Source organism: Tupaia chinensis, unplaced genomic scaffold, assembly GCF_000334495.1.
Source record: "Tupaia chinensis unplaced genomic scaffold, TupChi_1.0 Scaffold143836_1, whole genome shotgun sequence".
In the NCBI taxonomy this organism is placed as follows: domain Eukaryota; kingdom Metazoa; phylum Chordata; class Mammalia; order Scandentia; family Tupaiidae; genus Tupaia; species Tupaia belangeri.
Genome location: NW_006203686.1, coordinates 965,259 through 982,417, shown reverse-complemented (window position 1 = coordinate 982,417; position 17,159 = coordinate 965,259). Strand labels below are relative to the sequence as shown.

Here is a 17,159-nt window from a genome sequence, read left to right as displayed (position 1 = left end):
CAGGTCACAGGCAGATCCCTGGTGTGCTCAGGTAGACTGGGGAACTGAACCTGCTGTCCTCCACGTGCATCCACCTTCTCTTGAACACTGCAATACCATTATGCCACCAAGCTGCCTCTCTTTGACAGACTTTAATCATCACAGTGGATATAAGTTACCTAGGGAAATAAGCACTGGGACCGCATGGGATTCTTGTGACTTAACATTGATTTCTGAACCGAGCAATCTTTTTTCAGAACTTTGAGTCAAAAGATTTCTCAATCTTCAATTTATCTGGAGGAAAAACATAGGTTTTCTTCTTATGTAGACTCATCACTGTTATAAAGCAGGTAATTACAGGCCCGTGGCAACCCAGTCCAACCTCTTGATGCTTAGCTAGAGACCAGCCCATGCATTAAACTGGTCAGTACAGATGCAGGTGACAGGGGTGGGTGTAGCAGATTCTGGCCTGTCTCATGGGGGTGACAACCCTTGTTTCTCAGTTCCAATCATCCTCCAATTCGTTGACCTAGAGCAACAATTCCAAGTTGTACTCAGGGCGTCTTTGGGAAGGATGACCAGTTTTCTTCATTTGTCAGGACTGAAAGTCTTGTTTCTCATGAATGCCCCTAGCTCTGAGAAAATCAGGAATGGTTGGCCATCCTACCTTAAGAAAACTATTGAGTCCAAAATGGTTCTATAGAAGAATTTTAGAAACTGCTTCCTATGAATTAAGATGTTACTGTCAGAAACACATCACTCAGAAGTTACCACTTGAACTATTTCTGAAGTACAGTCAGTAGTGTTATGTATGTGAGAGGGAGTCTTCAGAAACTTCATGGATAAAATGTGTTTTATAAAAAACTATGCATAGATTTTGAAATTTTTTGAAACCAAAATAAACTTATACTTTAATTCTATTTTTCCACCAGGTTTTTGAAGTACCTTTATATTTACATTGTTGTGTTTTCACTCTGTAGAGATTTAAAAGGCATAATAAGACATCAGAGAATTTAATAGGTTCTTCAACCAAACAAACTCATTAAAAATTTAGTGTTTTTCCAAATCTATTTGGCCATGGAACCCTTGGGCAACAGCTCTTAACATCACTGAGCAGAACTAGGAAATTGCTCTTCTGGTTCTCCTTTTCTATCTTGAAGTCATAAATACACTAGATGATGTTTTCAAGCAAGTTCTTCTTGTTTTCTAGAAACATCTACAGATCTTCTCTAATTCACTGCAGGAGTTGAGAGAGAGATGTGTTTCTGATATAGAAGAGTCTAATCAAGAGTAAGTTTTTCTCTTAGTAACAAGGTGTTATAAGCAATGCCAGAGGTGACAGAATTGTATATGGGTTGGGTGGATTGTGCCCATTGTGAAATTATTAGCCCCTTAAGGACTTAAGCTACAGAACTGGTAGCTCTGGGTTTTGGCACCATGATGGGGACACAGGGACATTAGAAATATTTTTTTTAAGTTTTTTTCTCCTTAATTGTCAGAGGGCATATGTGCTCACCAGAGAGCTAGAAAGCACTCCCTATGGGATGTGGTCACACTGCAAATCCTTTTCCTCCATTTCTCCATCCTGTCAAGGATTGGATTATGCACGCACACGTGCCTGGCACGTTTTTTGTTCTGCAGGGCTAGGATTCGAACTGCGATTAGCCTTGTGATATCTGGTTTCTATGCACGGCACTCAACTGCTGTGCTACAGGGCCAGCCTGGCATTCAAAATATTTTCAGTGAACTGAACTAACCTTTACTTATACTCGTGACTCCACGGAGGCAATGGGTTTTGAATTACAAGCATTTGCAATATACTCGTTTAAAAATTTGAGATGACTTGTATTATACTCGAAGGTTGCCTGTGGTTAAACATTTTGAGCGCATTTTATAGTTTAAAACATCTCTTTAATCTATCTACTTAAACAGTTCTATCAGAAATGATGGCTCAGTCTTCTGACCAAAGTGGTACAACCTCAGAATTAATTTTGGGATGTCAGAACATGGCCTATGTTCCAACAGTGGCAGCCAGGGTTTCCTTCTTAGTTAGACGTTGCCTCGGAGATCGCCTACCTAATGAAATAACTGAGACACATGAAGATGAAGTTGCTTATTCCAGTAAACATCAATATGGGGGCCGGAACCTATGCCCCTTAAATCTTGGTCTGATGAACTCTTATCATACTTAATCATATTATTCTTAAGAATATTTCTTCCTCCAAAAAAATACAAGGGAGAATTCAATTTCAAGTCAGTAGAAACTCCTTCCCCTCCCCGCTTCAATTTCTTGCAAATAGTATTATAATTTCTACATACCGACACTGCAGCATCAGATCAAGTTTTCTGAAGTTTTATGGAGCCCCACCATTGGTGGTTCCTCAGCCTTCTGTGACAGAGATTAATGGGGGATGTTTATCAGAAAGTATTTAGGAGACTAACATCTGTGAAAGGGAAGGGAAGGAAGCAGGATTAAGTGGAGGATAAGGTGAACTGTGATGTAGTCCAGACCTCAGCTGAGGCTATGGGAGTGGGCTGGGATGGCCCTGCAGAATTGACTCATCTTGACCTTTTACCCCCATGCAGATCCATCCTTGAATGCAGGCATCCCAGGGAACTGGTGTAACTTTGAGTGAAGAAACTCTTTTCAATCCTTAAAAAGGGCAGACATGTAGAGGCTTTGGGACCAGCAGCCTTCATTCCTTAGGGAGAATCTGTGGGAAACATCATGGGGCCATCTTTCTAGGACTCTTGCTTCCTCCAGAGAAGGAGATAATAGATCAAATGGTTCTATGCTAAGTCCTGTAATGCCTCAAAGAATGTGGACTGAACCCAATTCAGGAGCAGCTACATAGCAGGTACCTTTTCAAACTGGACCCTGGACAGATAATATTCCTTTTCATGTCAGCCTGCTGTATACTGATATGTGTATTCTGACAGAAACTAATGTTAAAACAGAGGCTTAGAATTATTTTATAAGGCAATGGTTCTAGAATATGGGCATGATTATCAATTGATTATTCAATTTTTTTGTATTTTTTGTATTTCTGCAGAATCAAGATGGTGCATCAATTTTTTCTTTTAAGTATTACATATTTAAGTATAAAGTCAACCCCTTCCAGTGAGAGAATCCTTGGAGCCTCCATTAACTCCAGCATGGAATAATGGCTAGCAGAAGACTGGTCTCTAGAGCCAGACTGCCTGCCTAAATTTCTCCAATTCCACCACATTCAGATTGTGTGACAGTAGGTCTCAGGTTATCAGAATTATGCCAGAAACTGCCTGTGAGGGTGGTTGGAGATTTTCACTTTAAGATACTACTCAAAATATATACCTTTTGGTTTGTTTTCCTCCCTAACTCATACCCTTCTGTATGTCATCCTTTTGGATCACCTGGAACCTCCTGACCTTTTTTCTTGTAAAGACTCCCTGTATCTTTAAACCACTGTAGAATGATCTGCAGTCCTCCTATAGGGACACTTTTTCTTGAGTTAGGCACTTTCCAGTGGGGGGTTGCTCTTTCTCCTATAGTCTACATAACCTTTATCTGGGAGGGGGAATGAAAATTGTCCTTAATCCCCTTTCCTGTGCCTAGATCCTAGGTCATTTGCCTTGTGTAAAAATCCTTGCTGATTTGGGCTCTGCCATCCACATAATCCACCCTACACCCCTATGGATTACTGTCATCATTGATTTGATCTTTTTCTCACATTATGGAAAACCTTGGATCTTGGTTCACGGTCTTCTTCTCTAGGTCAACATCTAAGACCCCAAAAGTGAACTGGACATCCTATAGGTAAACCCAGATGTGGCAGGTCTAGGGCTTCTTTATCTCAGAACCATTTCCAGTCATTCCCATTGCCCTATACCATCTTGTACACCTTTTAGCCCCAAACCAATTCACCTCTGAAAACTTCAATGACAATAGCCTACTGTCTTGGTTTGAGTCTCCTGAAAAGCAGACTCTGAAGAAGAATTCCAATACAGGTAGTTTATATGGGTGCTAACCCCAGCCAATGTGGTGGGTGGAGACAAGAAAGGAAAGAGTATGGTGCTAAACAAATTCTGAGTGTGGGTAATTGGAACTTATTCCCACTTATTAGGGAACTCTGAGAGGTAGAGTAGAACATCCTCAGAGTTATCTCACCTCATTTAAACCAAAGGAGTTGGGCTACAAAGCCACCAATTTTCATTAGCCACTGGCTGCAAATTGCTTCTAGGGGCATTACCTGCCCATTGTTTATGGCCTGACAGGTATGTGAGACAAAAGCAGATGACAATCTGGCCAGAGTAGATCGCGTAGAAATGAGAGTTGCTGTGTGGATATTGGGGCACATTGAAAGCATTCACTTCACCTACCATTTCAGTCTCTTAAGCCTGCATTCCCCTTAAACATGCTTCTCATCTTTATTGAGGCCTCTGATATATACCTCACTCATCTGTTTTTAGCTAACTACTGGCTTCCTAGGGACCACAATTCCTTCCAGATGGAGCCTGGATCCCAAGGACAATTAGATCTTCTTTCTCTAAGCCACTCAACCTCATTGTCTTGTTATGTTTTTGTGTATATCCTTTTTATTGTTTTTCATTTTTAACCACAATTTTGTATTTCCCAACTAAGCTCAGACTATGATGGCTAGAAAGAATTGCCCACCCAGGCAAACTGGAGCCACTACAAATTAATGGAAGCATCCTCAACTTATTTAATTATTTCTTTTTTCTTTTTTTTTCTTTTTTTTTTTTTTTGTCAAGTCTCTAATAACTCTTAGAATTTGTCTAAGCTTTCCCCCTTTTTCCTCACAACACCTTCTCAGCTTTTTGCTCCTTTTGTTTGCAGACAATGACACATAAAATTTTCTATAGAATTGTCTATGTTTACTTTTTGTCTTCTACTCATTCCTCAATTGTCCTGGTGTGACTTCTGGCTGCGTTACTCTTCTTTGTCCTCCTTGTCAATCCAATGAACATTTCTACTCTCATCTTTCTTAGCCACCTTTTCAGCCATCTCTTCTTTCTGAAAATGTTCTCACTCCTTGTTCTCTGTGCCATAAAGTTATCTCACTTTGCTATTCTGGCCATTTATCCTTTTCTCTTTGAAGTTTTATCATCTTCTTTCTAGCCATTGAATCTCTTAGCTCATCAAGATTCTACCTTGGGTTCTTTCTTTCTTGAAGCTATTGAAGAGGACAAGGTAGATCAGTGAAGAGGCTATTTCTGCAATCCTCTTCACCGATCTACCTTGTCCTCTCTGGGCTCTTTTAATCTATTCTTCAAATTGCAGCTAAAATAAACTTTATAAGATACAAATGTAATAGTATATGTTCAACCTCCTACCTACTTTAAAACTCTTCAATGGCTTCAATACTTTAAGGATTAAGATGAGCTTTTCTGGTGTATCCTGCAAGGACCTACCTGGTCTGGTCCTACTTGTCTCTAAGTTCACTATTTACCACACTCTGCCTTACGATTCTGTTCTAGCTGCACTTTTACACATGCTGAACCCTCTTTTTGTCTTTCTACTCTAGTTGACAAATTTGTGGATTGCAGTCATGTCACTTCATCAAGTAACATGTTCTACTGTGTCAGTAGAGTTTGACTTGTGAATAGTTAAGAGTAATTGACCACTCAGCAAGGAAGGCTTTGTTGACACCTATTTAAGTCAATACCTCTCATATAAACTCTTACTGAATAGTGTATTGTTCATAGCATCTATCACAGTTGCTAGTTTGCATTTATTTCATGATTGTTTGATTAATGACATGCCTGCCACTCTACCAGATCTTAAGTTCTAAGAAGACAAGTATGATACCTATTGTGTCAGCATACTTAGTAGGCACTCAGAACACAGTGACTGAAAGGACAACTTAATTAAAAAAGATTTATTTCTTTTTTCCTAAACAAAATAGTGTTCCTAGGTGTAACTGCCTTCCTTTTGTATCCTCAACTCTAATGAGCTTGCAATTTCAAAATCATGCTGTGGAATCCCCTGTTTGTTGATAGAGACAATCATCTTTGAGCTTCCATGGGCATTCCCTTTTCCCTTAGTCCTGGCAGGTGAGTCAGTAGGGACATGGGCTGAAAATTCTATTTTAAGGAGACATTCCACTTCATTTCCCCTGAGCTACTTACCTATCCTCTCTGGTTGTTTTCCTTTAAATTGAGGAGAGGGTCCAGACAATGGTGCAGGTGTAAAAATGCAACATTCTGCTAGGCTGACCCACATAAGAAGGTTCTGGGTTAGTATAAGGGGATCTTCCTGAATGTGCCCATGATCTGAGGCATGAGGATCCTTCTTCCTCATGCTCACTCATGGAAGGAAGAAAGAAGGATTCTTCAAGAAGTAATAATAAACTGTCAAAAAATTTGGGAGATTATTTTCCCCCAACATTTTATCAATTTATTTATTTACTTATTTATTTAGGTATTATTTCTGGGAAGATGAGGTCAGGAACCACCTTCCCATCTTTGGAGACACTTGAGATTTTCTGAGTAATGTTTATTATTATTATTATTGTTATTATTTTAATTTGCTATAAGGTGCATGTGCTTGCCAGAGACAGCGAAAGAGAAAAAGCACCCCCAAGGGAAGATGGCCACGCTGCAAACCCTTCTCCTTCTCCTCTTGGGATTTTAGGCACACAAGCACATGTGCCTGGTCTGGGACTCGAACAGTGCAGTTTGTCATGTGGGGTCTAGCTGCATTAACTACCATTGCCTTGGCTGGCCCAGACTTTTTAAAGATTTAGTATGAGCCCAGCCTGTGTGTACAGTCAGTAGCCTACTGAACTGCAGTGCTAGAAGACACACTGTTAACCGTAGGTTTGGATTCCAGCTTTGTTGATTTGAAACATGCTGGATGGGTGCATGCATGCCCAAAGTCATCACAAGTTGGAGAAGGGGATTGCGGTATGACCAGACTCTGTTGAGGATACCTTTTTTTCTCTCTCTCTCTTTCATGCATGCACTATCATGAATAAAACAAATTTAAAATAAAATAAAAGATTTAGTATGAGATTTTCCCTCCTTGTTTGTTTAAGGGTTTTTGATGTAATTTATTTCTCTCTCACCATGCTTTTCCTTATTTTCTTCATTGCCTTTTGTACCAGGCAATTTTTCATTTCATCATTTTACTCCAGAGTTAAATAATTGTTTCTTCCAGAAAAACTAATAATTTATTTTTCTTTCTTTTTAAAAAAATGTTACCTTATTATTTTTTAATTGCCAGAGAGCACTTACACCCTTTAGAGAGACAGAGAAGAGAGAGGCAACAAGGGAGAGGGCCAGAGGGAGACAGAGAGAGAAAGAGAGAAAGCACCTCCAGTATGGCATTGTCCTGTCACAATCCCTTCTCCTCTGTTTCTCCATCTTGTTGAGATATGGCGCTGCAAACATATACCTGGCATGTTTTTCAAGCCTCCAGGGACAGGATTCAAACTGTAGTTGGCCACTTGGAATCCAGCTCCTTTAACTGCTGGGCCATGGAGTCAGCCCTATTTTTTCCCTTGTAGTTAGCAATACTTCTCTAACCTGTGGAAAGAATTGAAAAGCAGAGTTACAAAATAACATCTGAGAATATTAACTTCTCTAGTGAAGGGCAAAAAATGTATACCTGGCTTATATTAGATAAGGATTTTACAGGTTTCCTTATTTTCTTTGGATCCCCAATGGACTTTTAAAGCTGTCTATGCCAACATTTTTGTAGTGTATATTAATAAATAAGAGCTTTGTATTTTTTAAATTCTAGCTCTGAAGGAGAAAACAGACATTGTGTTTAAGGTACACTATATCAACCATTATGATCAGATTCCAGTTCATTCTTTGATTTAGATCTTAAAGAATTAGTTGAAAGTAATTCTCTCCACTTCTACCTGCAGGGCACTTCGTGTATATATTATTGGTTGACCTAAGGGTCTATGAGTGTTGATCTAGTGATTCCTCTTTTAGGATTTGACTTCTTGACAGTGTGTAGGATTCTTGGATTTCCTCTCCTCCTCTCAAAATAGAATGGTGTGCCCTTACAATAATTTAGCCTCCACTTACATGTTTGGATGAAAAGTCAACAGATTCCTTCCTGTAATTCTCTCTAAATTACATTTGATTTGGTTTTTAAATGGTCTTGAAATAATACCTGGTGGGAAAACTTTAGTTCCAGAATTGGGCTTTAGAATATTTCCAGCGGTGTAATAGGATCCCCTTTCTAAGATTTTATAGAGTTAAGTAAAAGTATTTTTCCAGGGTTAACTAAAATCTCATTTGGAAGTCAGGCAATGAATTAACTATGGATTAGGGATTGTTGGGTTTCATACATAAGGTATTCTAGTCATTTGAGTATAAATCACTTGGTCTTGTCATGACACATGTCCAAATTCTTAGTTTGGAAAATACGATCCTTTTACTTGTTTGCTAGGGTTGACATCACACAATACTACACACTGGGTGATTTAGACAATACAAATTTATTTTCTTACAGTTCTGGAGGCTGAAAGCCCAAGATCAAGTTGTAGACAGGGTTGGTTTCCCCTGAGATCTATACATCTCTTTGATGTATAGACGGCTGTTTGTGCACGTACTAATCTGTCTTAATATTCTCTCTTTATAAGAGCACTAAACTTAATGAATTAGGTCCCATGCTAAGACTTTATTTTACGTCAATTATTTTTTAAAAACCTTAATTCTAAACACAGTTATAGTTTGAGGTGCTGGGGGTTAGGACTTCAGTATATGAATCATGTGTTGACATAATTCAAATGGTGGCAATTCCTATAAGACTGCTCATATCTGACCCTTAGTAGGTACTTGGACCTGAACTTCCTTGGGTCCTCATAGCCCTATTGATGTAGCTCTGTAGTGCACAGAAGACCTCAAGAGGTTGACATGCTAATTGGTACCACCAAAGACTAAGGTGTGTCTTAATCTCAGAAAAAATATGTATAAATGTTGTATAATGAACCTAAGAACTCATAGTGCCATAGATAACAAATAGCTTAGGTTAGTAGGACCTGGATGATAGTAAAATGATGAAACTTGACTCTCTGTGAGGATGACACACAAGGGAAGGTTCTGGATTCATTTATGAAGACCTCCCTGAATCTGTCAAGCACTGTGAGAGTCCATGATCCAAGGCTGGCTGATGCTGGGGGTGGATTGTGGCATGAAGACCATGTTCAGGGTGATTTCTCTATCCGTCTCTCTTTCTCTGTCTCTCTCTGTCACTCACAAAAGTAAATAAAGTTAAAAACAATAGCTTAGGCTAGCAATTGCAAAACATTAGGCTATCAACTATGATAAATGACATCTCAATATTTGGTAATTAATTAAAATGTGTAGAGTGATCCACACAATATTTTTTTCACCACTCATTATGAGGCAAGCACTTTGCTTTATTAAGAGAAGATGAATATCTCATGGCTCCTGTCCTTGAGGGGTTTCTAGTTTAGGCTCTCGATTGGATCGCAATCCAAATATAGCAGGGTCACAGATATGAGTGACCCAGTTGTCAGCCAGGCCATCTGCCATGCCCTGTTTAGATCAGATCAGATCTGCTCAAGCTCCCTGTACTGTGCACAGTGGAAATTCAATGATTTTGCTAAGCTGTCTATAGATTCCTGTCATGTTCCTAGTCACTTTTACTTTTACCTTCCAGAGCTTCTGGCTGATTTTTTGTCCTCTACCTTGTCTTGCAGCTGCTTCTTATATTTTTTCTTTTGAGTCACCCTAACATGGGCTCCAAGCCTTGATTATTTACTTTTTCCATTAAAATAGAATACATATAACTCAGCAATACATGGTAGTTGCTTCCTTTTTTCTCTGTGTACAAGGGAAGGACAAACAGAGAGGCAAACATAGGTTTGTTTTTGTTTTTGATTTAGAGAGAGATTTTTGCTATAGGAAGGATTTGCTTGCCAGAGAGACAGAAAGAGACAGAGACAGAAAGTGAGAAATCACTTCCCAGGCGGATGGCCACTCTACAATCCCTTCTCTTTCATTCACGTCCTGGGATCTTGGGCATGTGTGCACACACACCTGGCATCATGGCTAGCCATGTGGGAGTCTAGCAATATAATCACTATGCTGAGATAGGTATTTTTTGACAGGGTGATCCTCCTGCCCCAGCCTCCCAATTAGGTAGGATCACAGATGCATGCATCTGTACTCAACATATTCAGGTTGGCCCGGGAATTGAACCCAGGCTTCCCACACAGCCTCCAGTCTCTGAAACCATGGCACTATCTGTGGGTACTGTACTGGGTCTGTACATGGCAGCTCTTTGCTGGCAATTTGATGTAAAGGAAGTTACCCTATAGAGCCATAGAGCAATTAATCTATTGGGTTGTCAAAAAATTCATGATGCATTTTTGCATAGAAAAAAAATACATCATGACTTTTCTGACAGCCCAATACATTGAATAATAGACTCTCTTATTTTTCAGAATGTTAGTTGGGCATTTCCACAATTCTAATTTCATTTTGTCACTGTTTTGATGAAAACTCTGTCTTCTCCGCCTTCTTTTCTTCTCTCCTGTTCTTCTCATGCTCTGCTCTCCTCTTCCTCCCTCCCTCACTCAATTTAATTTTCTTCTATTAATTAAGCAGAATTGTTTAACTCTATTTTGGTAGTTAGTTGGCTTCCAAATTACACCCTCAAGGCCTTGCCTTCTATTTCTTAAACATAATTTCATTCCCAAAGTCAAACACTAGAGCTAACAGGGAATAATAAATTTTCTTAACAGGATACTCATGCAGAGAGATTAAATATTAGCATCTAAGCAAGACAAACTGTACAAAATCTGTGAACATTTAAGAAAAGATGGGATGGGTCATGCCTACAAGCATTTGAGACCTGTTGTAGGAGGAGGTGACATTTTTATATATGGCAAGGGGCACATGCTCACATGAGAGAGAGAGAGGAGAGAGGGAGAGAGAGAGAGAGGAAAGAGAGAGATAGAAAGAGAGAGAGAGAGAGAGAGAAAGAGCACTCTCCCCATTGGGGCCTCGTCACACCACAATCCTTTTTCTTCTTTTCCTTCTTCCTGTCAGGATCCTGGTTATGCATGCACCCCACACGTTTTTAAAGCCACTGGGGTGGGATTTGAACAGCTGTTGACTGTGTGGTACCTGACTTTCCTCATACAGTGCATAACCACTGTGCTATGGGACTGGCCTGGGAGGGGACTTTTTAACAGGAACTTGAAGGATGAAAAGGAGGGGACAATTACCCCTTCCCCATTCTAAGGGACACAGTAGCAAACCTTGTGATGTAACATATGCCTTGTGACTGGAATTCACTTCAGTTTTAGAGGGACAAGACTGGGAACAGAGAGGCCAAGCCCGAATTTTTTATAGCTTGTATATGTTTGAATATGAAAGCTTCAATTAATGTTTTAATGCAATTTTCCCTTTTTAAAAAGTTCATTTTTTCTTAGAGAGAGAAAGAAAAACAGGCACTGCCAATAGGAGCTAGCACTGTAATCCACCCCCAATCAGTAGGCCCAGATAACCAAAACATTCAGACACTTTGCATGTTCAGGGAGGTCCCAGGACACAAACCCAGGACCTTTCCCATGTGGGCTTAGTTCCATTATTACTGTCCCACAGCCTGGCCCCCAATTTCTTTATTTTGCCTTCACAAAGACCTTTCTACAAAGGCCACTAAAGATCAGAGAACAACTCAGAAGTTCTTGCTATCCTTAAAAGAAGTTTCTTTTTTTTAATACAATATTAATATTTTATTTATTATTGGTATTATTAAATTTGTCGTAGGACACATGTGCTCTACAAGAGAGAGGTAGAAAGAGAGAATTTGAGAAAGCAAGCCACCAGGTCCGGGACTTGAACCCCATTAACCACATGGGAGTCCAGCTCCTTAACCACCATGCCACTTGCTGGTCTCCTCCTTGAGAGAAGTTCAAACTCTCTACTCCCAAACTGCAGCACCTTTATTTACTCAGAAAACTGAAATGGTGAGAAAGAAATTTCTTTTGTTTTTTCACTTGCCTATTAAGAGGACACATTTTCCTATAAGTCCCAGAGGTTTTCCCTGGGTTATTGGTGTCAATAATTTAAAACCCTGAATTTATGAAGAGCAAAAAAAAGCATTATTTTGGGTTTTAGAGATTGCAACCCAGGAAGCACAGATTAGGGTTCAACTGAAAAAGCATTCCAAGGAGTTCAAGGGAAGAGATTGGTTTTATAGATAGAGAAGGACTGAAGAAAAAATACACAAAGTATACAAATGGATTGACGATCTCAAAATTACTTTGTAGAGGGAACTTTCTAACTTGCTCACTCAGATAGACTGGAATCTTCTGTTTCCACACAATACCAGTCTGTTTTGGCATCTCTCTGTTTCCTTAAAGTTTCAGTTTGAAGTGATTGGTTAGTGTGAAGGACTCCATCTTGGCCCGGTCTGGTCAGGCCAGTGCAGGAGCTTACTCCAGTAATATCCTGCTATAATTTTTATTCAACATTAGTATTAAAGGATTTTTTTTATTTAAGAAAATAAAAAGGCAAAGTCATCACTCTCATGAAAATGAACATGTGTTAAAGATATCATTTAATTCGCAAATTAATGAGTGAACTAATGTATTACACTGGTTCAAAGAAAAATTCAAACAATACACACATATATAGGCAATCAAAATTACTAAAATGAAGCTAAAAAAACAAAACAGATGCAAAACTGATCAAATCCACAAGGCAATATTATCAGCTATCTTCTACTGAACAAAATTCATTGGCATTTCTGGGGACAAGAATCATTTGCATTACCTTCAGTTGTTCACAGTTTTGTGAAATAGCTCAATGACACTGAAAGGAGCAGGCCCTTATAAGATCAGATAACCTCGAAGGGTTACTGTGTATGCTATGCAGGGTACCCCAGAAAGCTTGTTTATGCTTACCCATTTAGTCTTTCACAGCTTTCCTCACTTTGGTAAATAGGCAGACCACATGGGTTTACCTTGGTGAGATTGGAGGTGGTGGTGTCTGATTTTGCTTCACTTTGGGGTAGCTTGCTGAAAGTTTTCAACCACTCAGCGATTGACACAGAATAATACTTTATATTTGGGAGAGGGTCCATCCCATTTTCTCCTCCATAACCTCCTTCTTTGAAGCTTCTCACCATCCATATTCCTGGTGTCCTAGGTCCTTTCTCTTGATAGGAGATTTCTACTTAGCATTGTAGATATTTTTTCTCTTCACCTTTTTATCCTCAGCCAGTGCCTTTCTCTGTCATTACTTAGGGCAGGGCACAAGAGCAAACGTAGGCCAATTGTATGCTCTGGAAGAATTACACTAATTGCTTTCTATTTTATAATAGTTATATACGTTATGGTGCACACTCAATGTCAACATTTCCATAACACCATGCAGCTGGAGAATTATTGCAAAGCAGGTAGGAAAGTCCTCCAATGATTTGAGGCTTTTTGACTACTTCTTTCATAACAGCATATAAAAATGACAACCTAAGGGCTTTGAATTTATCTCTGTGATCCAATGACTCTCTGAATGGGGTCTGTGTTTTCAGAAGATATAAAAAGTAATCCAATTGGAAATGGACAAATATATTAAAACTATTTATTTTGAGTTTGATCTCATACTTTTCCTAAAATTTAATTTTAAAATTTATCTGCAATAAAATTGAGTCTTATTGGTACAGCTTCTGGATTTTTAATAGCTACATGCAGTTACTTAAAATTATCATTATAATCAGGACACAGGGCAGTTCATCACCCTCAAAAATGAGGCAAGATATGGTATCATACTTTTAAATTTACACTTAACATAGATGTCATTATAATATATAAGACATACTAGCATAGTAATTCATGTTCATAATTTTAAAATAAATAATCATATCTTAGAGGTACATGCTCAGATGTTTTACTAGTAGAAGCATGCAAATGAAGCTTGGCAGGTGGCGTAGTGGTTAAGGCCCTGGACCCCCACTCGGCCGACTGTGGTTTTGGAACCAGAGACTTGCTTTCTCATTTTCCCTTTCCCTCTGTCTCCTTTTCTTTCTCTCTCTGGTGAGTGTCTGTGCCCTATAGCAAATTTAATAATAATAAAAAACAAATAAAATAAAACAATTCTTTTTTTAAAAGGAAGCATGTAAATGAAAGTGTTTAGGGATGAGCCGTATAGGTGATATATAATGAAAGTTATTAATTGGGAAAAATGACATAAACTAAACTTTTTTTTCTAAAGACGATAACTAGGAGCTGAGCTAAAACTAGCTGAAGTTATAATTACTCAAACAAGAAATACCGAAGGCCTGGATTGATTAGTGTCAGAGATGGACTGAAGAGACTTCTCAGAGGCCGAGCGGGGAGTGTGGTGATTGGCTGCAAGCAGGAGGAGGAGTTGAGCATAGGTGTTAGGCTTGCTGCTTGGGAGGTGGGGTTGATAACGGGACCATTAATAGAGAACTTAACTGCAGGGGCAGGCTGGTTTAGGCCGTGGGGGAAACTGATTGACTCATGTCAATGAGGTGGAATGGTGTATGTGTGAGCTACATATGGAGATGAGTTTTACCTTTATGACCAATAGTTCTAGTTTGTTGGAGCCAGTTACAAGATGCATTGGCCCATTTCCTGTCTGTCGTATAAAGGACTCACCTCACACTCCAGGATTTCTGTTCGAACTAAAGATCAGGCATGGTGGGTGGTATGTGCCTGTAATTCCAGTAACTTGGGAGGATGAGACAGAAAAATCCAGAACTTGAAGCTGGACCGGGCAACATGGCAAGACCCTGTCTAGAAATGATCCAGGCATGTTGAAAGATGCCTGTGGTCCCAGCTGGGAGGCTGATGAAGGAGGACCTTGACATGGTGAGACCTTGTCTTAAAAAAGGAAAAACAGGGAACCAGCAGTTAGCGTAATGGCTATGTCGCTGGACTCCCACGTAGTCAACCGTGGTTCGTGTCCCGGACCCGGTGGCTTAAAACTCACGCTGGGCGCGTGTGCGTGCGTGCCCAAGATCCCGAGAGGAGAATGGAGGAGAAGGGATTGCGGCGTGACCATCCCCCCTGGGGGGTGATTTCTCGCTTTCTGTCTCTATGTCTCTCTCTGTCTGGCGAGCGCACGCACCCTACAGTGAAAATCTGTCAAAAAAAAAAAAAAAAAAAGGAAAAACAAGGAGCAGCAGATGTTCTGATGGTTACGTAGATGGACTCCTACGTAGTCAACCGTGATTTGAGTCCTGGACTCGGCAGCTTAAAACTCACACTGGGCGTGTGTGAGTGTGTGCCCAAGATCCTAAGAGAAGACTGGAGGTGAAAGGATTGCAGCATGGCCATCCCCCACAGAGGGTGATTTCTTGCTTTCTGTCTCTCTTTGTCTCCCTGGGGAGTGAACACTCAAAGAGCACTCTTAAAAAAAAAAAAAAAAAAAAGGGAACAACAACAACAATATTTTCAGACAGTGCTTTTTCACTCTTAAATCATTCTTTGTCATAAATTCAGGAGAACTAGAGCAAAGGGCTGGATATGAGGGGGATGACGAGGATGAGGATGGGAGGTGGGTCTATTTATCTGAGCAGATACTTATTTATCTTTATAGCCAGGTCTGAGACTCTCATGGGCAAAAATGGAAAACGAAAAGGGCTTCGGGTTTATTTTAAAGTAAAACCAAAGACCACAACTTGCAGGACTTTAGATGGAGTCTTAACTATGATCTGATACCATTTCAGAAACTTCACTGCGGTGGCTGTTTTGAGCAGACATCTCCCAGATTGCAGGGGAGGTCTCTACCTCAAAAGTATGCAAGAAAATATTAGACGAAAATTGGATGCAGATGTATTCTTTAATCTGAAAAAATAAGAAAGACGCTAAGCTTTACTGATATTTAATACACGACTCAAGAGTAAGAAGTCTGTGTGTATAATGTATAAATACATGTAATATTGGGAAAGCCTGCTCAGAAATATTTTACTGATAGAGACACAGGATCCAAAAAGTTTCGATTTTATTGGTGTCTTAGAAAGATGAGAAGCAGGCGGGCCAGATGGAAGCAAATAGGCTTTTGAAGTAGTGGGAACGGTGGATGAGGCAGAGTGGAGACAGGAGTGAGAGGAGCAGTTGGAATAAAGAGGAATGCGTTTGGGCAATAGGTCCTACAGGATCTGGTGACAGATGGACTCTGAAGGAATCTCCAGGGAAGAAGTTCTTCCTGGTCCTTCTCCCGAACTGCCATCATTTCTGATATGGCACCTATCTGATCACTCATCCTCTTCCTCGCAGCAGCTTGTAGCTGCATCTCCAGCAATTTAGTAGATGCTAAATGTCACACGATGACTATTATACTAAACGTTTTAATAGCTCCAAAATAGAACAGACAGATTTTTTTTTTTAAAGCTTATTCATTGTTCACTCTTCCATGAGTGAGAAAATCAGCAAGACTGCATCCTCAGCAGGGTCTGAATGTCATGATCCACCCCCAGCTCAGACAGCCCTGGATCACGGTCATGGGTGTGTCTAGTGTACTCAGGGACATCTTTGGATGCCAAACGGGAACCTTGCCATGTGGGTCGCCCTCTCAGGGCATTTTGCTGTTGAGACACCTTCTGGCCCTACAAGAGGCATACTTTTGAATAAGAGACTGCTTCACATAGTTGCGGGTGTGCTTAGCCTTTTGCTTCAAGAATGAAATAGTAAAGCTAAATATTTATAATGTGCTGTGGAATCCGGGTTTTAAAAACCAGCCTTAGGGGCCAGCCAGGTGGCACGGTGGTTATGGTGGGCCGATGGTGCAGCTCACGTCCCAGCGGCACTGGTGACTTTAAAAACATGACAGATGTGTGTGCATGCTGCCCCAAATCCTGAGAGGAGATTGGAGAAGAGATTGCAGTGTGGCCATCTGACTTCTCACTCCCCACACCTTTGGCGAATGCATGTGCCCTATAGCAAACTTAAAAAAACAAATGAAAAACCAAAACCAAAAACAACCTTGAAAACCAGCCTTAAGAGTCTACATTACAGTCTGGAAATTACTGGAATCATGTGTTGATAATTATCATTTGAAATTTAATTCAAGTGATCAAGGACACTATTAAAATCCGTATTTCATAAACTGTAAATCTAAGCTTCAAAATTAAGCGTAAAAGTTATTTTCTCCTTATGAAAACATGAGAGTCAGAATTAGCCACGAAAGTTATTTTCCAACCACTTCCTTTTGGACAACTA

The 17,159-nt window shown here is 39.9% G+C and overlaps 1 long non-coding RNA gene across 1 annotated transcript in view; it reads right to left on the bottom strand.

The window, feature by feature from the left end:
- Nucleotides 1-7,438: 7,438 nt before the first annotated feature.
- LOC106733478 (uncharacterized) overlaps nucleotides 7,439-17,159 on the bottom strand; it is a 62,244-nt gene continuing 52,523 nt past the window's right edge. The window contains exon 3 of the long non-coding RNA XR_001369538.2: nucleotides 7,439-7,506. This is a non-coding gene — a long non-coding RNA (uncharacterized LOC106733478). The remainder of the gene's footprint in view (nucleotides 7,507-17,159) is intronic.